This window comes from Cyprinus carpio, chromosome B7, assembly GCF_018340385.1.
Source record: "Cyprinus carpio isolate SPL01 chromosome B7, ASM1834038v1, whole genome shotgun sequence".
NCBI classification, from domain to species: Eukaryota; Metazoa; Chordata; class Actinopteri; order Cypriniformes; family Cyprinidae; genus Cyprinus; species Cyprinus carpio.
In genome coordinates, this window is record NC_056603.1 from 11,099,014 (window position 1) to 11,109,803 (window position 10,790).

The window sequence follows — 10,790 nt, forward strand, 5'->3', positions numbered from 1 at the left end:
TTGTCAGATAGAAAAATGGCATGACCTATTCCTTTAAGATTCCTCTGAGAATTAAAACTACAAGGTAGCCCAGTTTTCAGTTATGAGCCAGCACGATTTTGTGATCATTATGCCATAATTAATTTAGAATAATTAATGGGGTGGATCGTGCTGTAGCTCCAAGGTGGATTTGAACTTTGGGACTGAGAGTTGGGCAATCTAGGCGGTTAGCCAAGAGGGCAGACGTCCAGCTCACCAAGCGGAGAGCAGTGCAATGCTCCAGAGAGATGCATGCCAGTGCATTAACACTAATCAAAGTTTTCTAGTCATGTCATTTCTCATATTCATAATCTTGATCTTGTGCTTTTATCAATGGAACTTCATGGCATGTCAAACTGACGTATATGCTAACTCGTTTTTGCTTTTTAGAGTTCGTCCAACCATCTAAAATACCTCAAAATGTGTGTGTGTGTGTGTGTTTGTTTGTTTGTTTCAGTTGAGGTGTGCTGTTACCTTTCTAAGTGAAGCAATGGCAATTTAAGTCTATTGGATTTGGGTTGTCATAACATTCACACTACCATTCATAAGAAATGAATACCTTAATTCAGCAAGGATGCATTAAAAAAAGTGAAAGAAAAGACTTTCCATTGTTCCAACAAGAACATATATTTCAATGCTGTTCTTTTGGACATAAGTCCTCAAAGAATTCTGAAATAAAATGTCACAAAAATATTAAGCTGTTTTCAATATTGTTAATAATAAGAAATGTTTCTTTAGCAGCAAATCAGCACTAGAATGATTTCTGAAGGATCGTGTGACACTGAAGACTGGAGTAATGCTGCTGAATATTCAGTTTTGCCATCTAAAATAAAATAAAAATAATAATAATTGTAATAATATTTCTCAATAGTTTGCTTGACTCAAATGTTTGACATTTCAAAATTAATAATAAAAAATCTTATCAATCCCAATTGCCACCAAAATCCCATAGACTTGCATGTGTTGGCAAGTTCTACATGAGCAAACAAAACAAAATCACACAAAAATCTAGTTCTTCTTACTTCCTTTATTAATATTCATCTTCCCAATGATGCCTATTAAAATGATATCTACTATCATGATGCTGTTGCCAGTAAAGATGGTGTGGGGGAAAAAATTAGAAAAAGAGCTGAATAAATGTAGGTATTTACAATCCCATATTCATGTTCTGTGAGATACGTTTTGAAATAAAAAACTGTCTGAAAAACATCAAGCACAGGTGTTTTTGTCAGTAAGGGCAAATAATGTGGGATGAAAGTGCCGTCTCAGTTATTGTGTGTGTCTCACAATGGCAGAGAGAGTAGTGCGCGGGTGAAGATGCTGCTGATCAACAGCAGTAAAAGAAAAATGAGAGATATGTGAGAGGAGAGACGTGTGTGTGTGTGTGTGTGTGTGTGTGTGTGTGTGTGTGTGTGAGGGGTGATAAAGGTGAGAGCTTGGAGACCATGTGTGAATGATGTTTTCTGTCACCTTTCTCAACTCTTGCACTTTAGCAAAGGTAAAGACAGAGGGAGAGACAGAAAGGAAAAGATCTCAAATCTCAGTCTTCCATATCTGCATAATGATGCATTTTGACTCTGTTTCAATTATACATAACCACATTACCCACTGTGAACTTAGCTGGAACATTAAGCTGCAAAACATGTTTACGCATTAGTATGCATATATATCCACTCTGTTAATTGACAAGGGGGGAGTATGGGGGCAAAAAGCCATTTCCACCATGTTCCACAGGTAAAAAGTTACAGTTCATTAAACATAATGACAACATGCCTCAACAGCATAGCAGGATTTGAGGGTATATAGGTTTTTACAACTGGAAACTGAAAATAAATAGAAAGTGTAGTCTATTTACTATGTTTTTAATTTTGCATAGTAAAATTGTATAAAACATTAAACAGAAAAAAAGATAACATACACAAATTTTAAACCACTCTGTTGGCCAAAATAAACTGTATAAATACTTGTGTGAACTTGCCTCAACTTTATATTTATGAAATAAAGTCTTTGTAACAGTTCATATTTTCAATAAAGATTGCCCTTTATTTAATAGCTGATTCTTTTCTTTGCTTTTAGGCTTTTGTGATTTTGTTGCTTTATCTGTTTACAGCAGCATTAGCAATTTGGAGGAATTTTAATCATTTATATATATATTTCATAGTTACTGAAATATATACTTCATATATACTTCATAGTTACTGAGAGTCTTTTAACAACTTGCCCTGGCCTCCTCTATACAAATTATACCAATTGAATCACTGAATAAAAGCAACCATCTCACAAAGCTTTTCAAATTATGCATAGTTTTATCATAAAAGTGGAAATGTTATCATAATTGCTTCTGTATTATGTGGGTGAGCAAATGTGCATGCTGAGAAATATTGGAGCACAAAAATGGGTTTGTATCATATGAAAGAACATTACATTTGAGAATAATTACTGCAATCTCACAGTACATGTTACACATGTCTAATTTGTCTATTATTTTTTGGACCTATTTATAATGTTACATTATCATAATTTGATATACTAGTCTTGTTAATTATCACTGTGGCAGCCTCAAAGCTGCAATCTTCAGAACTGATGTTCAACACCATCATGTATGCTAATTATGTCCTTTTCAAGTTGAAATTAGACTGAATGTAGTATCTTTCCTCACTGTACTTTGCAATTGTAAGTTTATAACCATATGCAGTCATCTATACTCTTACACAATAACAATGATTAGTCCTGTAAGTTCAGTGTGATTCTCCAGTGAAGATCTAAGAAAGAAAGAAAGAAAGAAATGAGGATTGGCAGTCAAGCTTTTAAATATCTTCCATTCCTCAAATGAATCTGGTTGAAAAATAACTCATGGTCCTGAATAAATGAACATTTGAAATGTTTGTCATTGTCAAATATTGGAACAGCAAACAATTTGACTCATCACTGAAGCATATTTAACAGGCACAAGAATGTTGCTGTACTGGTACATTGTTCTGTTTTACAGAAAAAACTCAGTTTGACTGAACATTGGAAAAATCATAATGTAATTTTTACATAATGCTTTTTACCAAATGGCAAACACTGCGGAGATAATCTAAAATTAACTATTATTAATGAACTATTAATAAAAACTGATGTTATTTTTTGAGTCATGCGGATTTTGAATGCAACTCCTAATTAATAATATATTGAATAATGTCTTTAATAAGTTTTATTATTATTGCTTGTCCAAAAAAAAAAAAAAAAAAAATGTTTTTACTCAGTAATATTTAAAGATGTGGACAGTCCAATCGATTTGCATCACCGGCTTTAAAATGAAAGTTTTTTCTATTATCTATCCTCCCAATTTTGCTTAGTTTTTTTTTTAGGTCAGGATTTGAACCCTGGTTCCCTTGTACATTAGTTAAAATTAAGACTAAGCATGGCGAGCAATTGACAAGCATGAAAAAATAAATAAATTTAATAAATAAATATCTGCATACATACATACATACATAAAATTCCCATGGTGCAGATTTAACCAAAAAATATTAAGTAAATGACACCCCTGGAGAAATATATATATATATATATATATATATATATATATATATATATATATATATATATATATATATATACACACACTCTCTCACACACACACACATAATCATTATCAAACGCTTACTGTTTCGTGTGACAAACTCCTTTTTGGTCGTCCATTAACTGAATGCATGCTCTGGCTTGTACATGTGGATGAGTCAGAGGCCCGGGCTTGTGTTTAATTTCACAGGTGTATCAGAGGCCTTGACAGTCAACAAGTATAGTCACAGAGCACTACCGACTTTTCCCCTGACACTCACAAACTGTCTTCAAGACACCTCCAAGGACACCATTCAGTTCTGCTCCGTTACTGTGAAAATGCGTCAGCCAGCAAAGCCGTGTATTGAGCGACTTCCTGACGCTCAGGCCACGATTTTGAAAGGGAAATATTGTCACTCCATTTGCCATGAAGATGTAATCAGCTGACATAAAAGAGCGGAAGCAGCCAATCCAGTACATTTTTGATGTCTCAGAAGTGAGTCATCTCTAAAATTTGATTCACTCGCTGAGAAATACAGCACTGTGTAATACAGCATGGCTATTTGATCAGCTCCAAACCCTGATTATCTGGTAAAATTTATTATAATTACGTAAAAAGTGCATCTCCATGTTTGGTATCACTATACATATTTTGTTTTCAGATTTCAGACAGACATATAGAGGTAACATCTTATGCAAGCCAGAGCCTGCAGAGAATAAAGCATTACTTTGTACAGGTTAAGGTCACATCCATGGTGGAAACGCCTGATTGAAGGCAAACTGCAGTTCTTAAGTGTCAAAGCACTAAATGGAAATGTTATTGAAGTGCTGAGGAGACAGAAATCAACCTCTGTCACTATATGGTCAAAGAAGCAGCACATTTTGTGCTGGGAGAAATACTGAATACTTTATGTGCCATGCAGACCAAGAGAAGATTACCATATCTCTGTATTCACATGTACACCTTACTCGGCTAAATATCTAATGACTGGCTGAGGAAACAGAGGGCAACTGTAATATTTTTTACATCTTCTTTCACTCTCATATGCTCTCTTTGGGTAGCCTATATGCAACATATGTACCAGAGCAACAGTAATCTCGAAAATGTTAAATATATATGAAATCATTACATTGAATTTAATACAAGACATCAGTTGTAGGTGACTGTATAACCATAGTAGGAAGCAATTAATGTGTGCAAAATAAATTAACCCACTGTACTCTAAATAAAAGCATAATCTTGGACCAAGGTTCTACTTGTTGGAAATGAGTATCCTAATATAAATCTGCCATAAAATCAACTTAAATGCTTTTTTAGCAGAAACGTTTAGTACTTTTTCAAATTACAAAAAAAGGACCTTTAACATTTAAATACAATAAAACGATGCACAAAAAATGCATAAAGCAAATAATGTTTCACACAGATTACAATAAAAAAAGAACAATAATAAAGAAACAGATAATTTTGAACCATTAATGCATTACAATATTGTGGTACTCCCTAAAAAAGTAACAAATTGCATTACTTTTTATGGAAAGTCATGTGTTACATTACTTTCGCATTACTTATCTCATCTGGGCTGGGCTTGCTTGTTTGTTTTTGATATAAAAAAAATTCTATCTTTGGCAAATGTAAAAGCAGCTTCACACCAAAAGTGAAACGAGTAAAGGACAAACCAGCTCAAACAAACCTTTCATGCAATTCAATTGTGGATTGCATGAAGAATAGGTTGCAGGTGAAGAAAGTTCAACACTCTTACTTCTGCGATGAAATACAAATGTGATGTTTAACTAAAGTTACTTTTGCTTATTCATATAGTTGAAGTAAAGCAAAGATATTGGTTAAGAAAATGGGATTAAACACTTAAAGGAAATCTGCTGCCCATGTTTGCCAAATTTTAACCAGCTTTGTATGGTTACAATAAACATGTTACCTGCACCCAGATATCCTTGTTTATTTGTCAGCAAAAGTTTATTGGATGATGCAAAACATGTCATCTGGCAGTCTTTTGAAAGATTCAGGCTTTTGTTAAAACTCCAGATTGAATTTATTCATTTTCAGTGCTTTTTCTTTTGTCATGTAGCACTTCTACCAAAATATCTTGTCAACAGGTAAGTCAGGAATGGCATTTAACTTGACTTTAATGAAATAATGTCCATGACACATTTTAATGATTGAATCATTCAATTCTTTAAAGTTTTAAATTTCATTACTGGCTCACAGCCATGATCAAACTTATATGACAGCTTCCAGTAATCGAGTCTGACAAGAATCTGTCATTCATATTAACTTTTAACCAACATGACAGAAATAAAACAGATAAACATTTAAAATAGACATTTGTTCTGTGAACATTTCAGATGTTTTGTATTTGAATATTATTCTGATTGTTACTTTAAAATAGGTGCGCAGAGGGGATTTAAGGACAACTAGAGCATTGCAGAGCTGTGATGCAATTATAATTCAGAGCTTCAACAAAGGTAGAACAATCAAATCAAATTCTCTCTATTCAATTCGCTCATTAGCTTTGATCCACAGGCAATGCCCAGAATCAGTAATTCTCAGTTTATTTCATAAAAAAACTAGGTAGGCTTACGGCTGCTGTGAGAAAGGTTGGTTGGATTTCAAGTAAGGTAATTATTTAATAAAGATTTATATCAAATGTCTTATGAACTGATCCTGGTATGATGGACAGCAGACATATGCAACAACAAACAGTGCAGTCTGGAGCAGAATTTAAAACTGAGCCTGATTTCCCCACCTAATTTTATCTACACAAACACCAGATCTGGCATTTCATAGATATGAGGTCACTAAGCATTAAACATGATTACACAGATCAGAGTCTAATTCTCTCCTATAGGCACAAGTATGTGTGCATATCCATCAAGGCAGACATTATTTACAATGCACATACATGAAAGACGTGATTAAATGTAAATTACTGAAGATGAAGGAACCAACAGATTCAGCAAATCAATCCATTTTTGTGCTCACCTAGTGTTTAATTAAAGGCTACAGCAAGCTATTAGCTGTAACAGTTAGCTCTGTGGATTATGCTTGTAAAGAGCTGCATACCTGTTAGTGAAGTCATTATGGTTGCTCAAAGACCTTTCATTTTATATGACATTTTATTAACCCATTAAACCACAAAGAGTAGAGATGAGGAAATTATTATGATATTAAATGCATGCAATGTGCAAAATTAATTCATAAAACAACAAAGTGCACTGGGAGTGCATCGTGATGAAATAATTATTTAAAAAGACTTAAAAATTTTTTACTTTCACTGGGGCTTTCATTTATCAAAAGCCTTTCCAGCAAGAAAACTCATGGCCATGTCATTATGTAAGAGACAGTGAAGGTTGAGTTTGTGCTGGTCTGCAACGTTAAGACTTGAGATGATAGATGACAGTACAGTAAGATGACAGTATAAACTGTTTGCTCATCCCAAAGTCTTGAGGAAGATAAATGGTAGACTACAAAAGTACAGCGAACATTTTCAGGGACTGAGTCATTCACACCTCGATACCCCAGAATGACACAATCTTAATGATTTTAGACTTTATCAGATGCAGAATTTTATTTTTTGTTTGTTTGTTTGTTTTTTTGAAGCTGTGTGTGCTGATTTAACGCCAAAGACAAAATGAACCACAGACAGTGTGTGAATTATCCACCTTAATTTTTTAATGCAAAAGTAAGGTATTTCCCATAAATGTTCAAGACATCATCAGCCAATAAAAATAAATAAGAAGAATAACACAGTGCAGTGAACAGTAAATGATTAAATGTACATGTAAATGTCAGTATACTCAATCTGTTGAGGATTGTTTTGTGCAACACAAATTATAATTTGACATCACTAACACATTTAGCTAAATGTCAGTTAAATTACAAAAGGGTCATTCTGTGTCAAATCAACCATATTTCAGAAACTTACTCAGCTAAAATTTTGTATTCTGTTAATTTTTATTTATATATTTTTTCTCAGAAGAAAGACAATCATAAATAGTGAGAAAGGGCAAAATATTTTGTCAATTGAAAATGGGTAGAATTCAAAAATGTGCAAATTGAGCCATTTGGATGTCATTTTTCAAAATGATTTCAAAATCATTTTTTTAGACAAAGACCTTTGGTTGAGTTCACACTGAAGGACCCAAAGGTTTTTGTGATATATCTGTAATATGTAAATATACAATAAAATGATACACAATAAAAGTACTTTTCTTGCTATATTGACATTTTTAAACTGGTGGCAATGGAAATTGCTCCAGTATCATACTATTACTTTCTCATTATGCTGTTATCACCAAATGTTGTATTCAATCAATTTTTTCAGAGAAGCCTATGATCAATCACTTACAAAAAGAAAACAAGCTGATAAAAAGATTGAACAAAATAAGTTGTTGTGAGCAGTAGGTTTTTGCCCAATGTGATAACATTTTCAGGAAAAAGAAAATCCTCTGAGGGTCAGAATGAGGGCTAGATATGTCTCTTCCTTCAATTCAAGTCTTTTTTTCCATATGAGGTGAAATTCAGGCCACTTGAAAGTAATATCACACCTCTTCTCAACAACCCACACAATTAATCAACATGTCCATTTATGTATCACTCATGTCCATAACACGAATCCCTATAACCGGCCGATTGTAACAGTGATAGATTAAGTACAAAACTTTTTAGCCATTTTCCCTGAACACCCTTAGTAATAACAGTTTTTTCCAAGGCCGAACTTTTCTAAACTACTGTAATGGACAAAAAATAAGCTACTGAAGACAAATAACAGTAATACAACCAAAATTACAATCTGTAGCAACTTTTATGGTGTAGGAAATCTGCATTCTCTATTGTAAACCTTAGACTGCTTAATTGTTCTACTAACCACAACTGTCTCATAAAATCTTTAAAAAGAAAAAACGCAGTATTGCTGAATTTTTCTTTTCAGAACATCTCTTTTCTGGGGTCCAGTTTACCACCAGAGGCCATAAAAACACCTAACAGAGCAATTAATCTATCCAGGCCAGAAACAGAGACAAATCTGAGGATCTCACATAAGCCCTTTGTCGTACACAAAATTGGAAGCCTTTATATGGAGGGCATCTTGTTTAATACAATTATGAGTCACATTTTCACCACTAATGATAGCTCTCAAATTTTTTCTAGAGACAAATGGTTTCCAGTAACCAAAACAGCCCTTATCAGCATTTTTCAACCTGATCAAACCCATTAATGTGAGTGTTTTGCATGCTTTTGACTGCATCAGTAAGTCTGAAGGTCTATTAGGTTACGCTAGGTGAAATATATTTGTAGTAAGTTAATCTTCCCCTCTCTAATGTGTTTTGGTAAGTCTAATGTTCACTTAAGTGCTGAGTTGGTGTTTTTCTACTTTAAAGAGAGGCATTAAATTGATTAGAAATATATTGCACCACGACATCAATTAGTGGTTATTTATTTGAGGAGACAAGGATATTTATGGTAGATGCTGTTTAGATCTATGGTGGAGTCCAAGGTCGATGTTGTTCTGAACATCAACAAAGAGAAGATATGTTATTAATGTTTGTGCAATAAATTATATACAAAAATTAAATCTGGTAAATGTCATGTAAATCCTGAATGGTTCTCAAAGTCTTCAACAACAAACCGCTCCGTTGTTACATAAAGCTAGACACAATTGTGCACAAATTGCATGTGAATGTCACAATACTTGTACACTGGACATTTAGACTCTGAAGAAGTTAAAGAAGAAATTAACTAAACCACAAATTTCCAAGGACACAGGCCACCAATAAAAAAAATAATAATAATAAAAAAATAAGTCAACAGTCGTCAACACAGGATCAGTGCAAATGTAGTGATATCACAGGAATAGATGTATTATGTATTTAGATATGGTTTTGTTCATTTAGACCATCACAAATACACCTCCAAAACCAACAACTGTACTGGATTACTGAAACGTGCGATACAGAGAGTTACCAAGCAAGCAAGCCAAGAAATCCCACAGTTTGTTAATTAACTATCAACTAATTGGGAAATTAATGTAATAAAATGCAAAATTTGTTATAAAAATGTATATATTATTTATCAGTATTCATGTCCACAAAATTGTAGCACACTTGCAGGTTACATTAATGGGTTAATACTCACTTGACAGTGCATAGAGGTTTGGGGGAAAAAACACTCAAGACAATCTGCTGGTAGCTGTCATGATGAAAGGTGTTTCTTTCTCAAGTGCTACCTTTTGAATAGTAGGAGAAATAGATAGCTTACTGACAGGGAAATAGGATGTAGGGAAAGGGATAGACGAATAGTGAGCAGAGTACGAATATTCACTTTGAAGTGGAACTCTCCTAATGAGAATGGGTGGGTGTGGATGAATGGTTCAACTAATCCCCTTAAAATTGCGACCCCGGCAGGACTCGAACCTGCAATCTTCTGATCCGAAGTCAGACACCTTATCCATTAGGCCACAAGGCCAGTGATGAGCTAGTAACGTCCATCGCTTGAATCATCAACGAATCGTTAGTAGAGTCAAATCTTTTTAAACTGGGATAAACGATTTGTCCAGAAATCAATTAGGGATGATCTTCCCAAAAGCGTCATTAGCTATCTATGATTGCAATACGCTGAACTCTATAGGTAACGACATAACTTGCGACAGTTGCTTTTTGGAAAAGCACCCTAGAGCGGCTTTTATGTCACCGACTCATCATCGAATCAAGAACCATCTCTTTTTGGCCATTTGTTTGACAATTCAGCATTTGTACAGAGTATTTTATTCATGAGGTAATGATGAATATTTTTATTAAACGTACAAACGTGCCTAAAATAATACAATTTGAAATAAATTTCCCTCTTGTTTAATGATAAGGTTATATTTAAGTTATAATAGGCTACTATGTGTTTGAGCTGAATCTTGCAACAAACTTAAATGGAACCACTGAAAACGCAAAAAAAAAATAAAAAAAACAGAATGTCATCTGATATTTCAATAAAAAAAATTTCCAGTGTATTTTTGTAAAAGAATTAGCGCAGGGGAAAAAAAATGTAGGCTATCACGTGACAACACCATCTTTGTGATGCTTTGTCATTCACAGAGACCTCGTGACCTAATGGATAAGGCATCTGATTTCGGATCAGAACATTGCAGGTTCGGGTCCTGCCGGGGTCGAAGGTTAATGTTAATTGCAGCAACGCAACCCATAAAGATGTCCTATTACTTGGT

At 33.9% G+C, this 10,790-nt stretch overlaps 1 non-coding gene across 1 annotated transcript; it reads right to left on the reverse strand.

Annotated features, from left to right (window-relative positions):
• Positions 1 to 9,969: 9,969 nt before the first annotated feature.
• trnar-ucg lies at positions 9,970 to 10,042 on the reverse strand. The gene has a single exon. It is a non-coding gene; the product is annotated as a tRNA-Arg (tRNA).
• Positions 10,043 to 10,790: the final 748 nt, after the last annotated feature.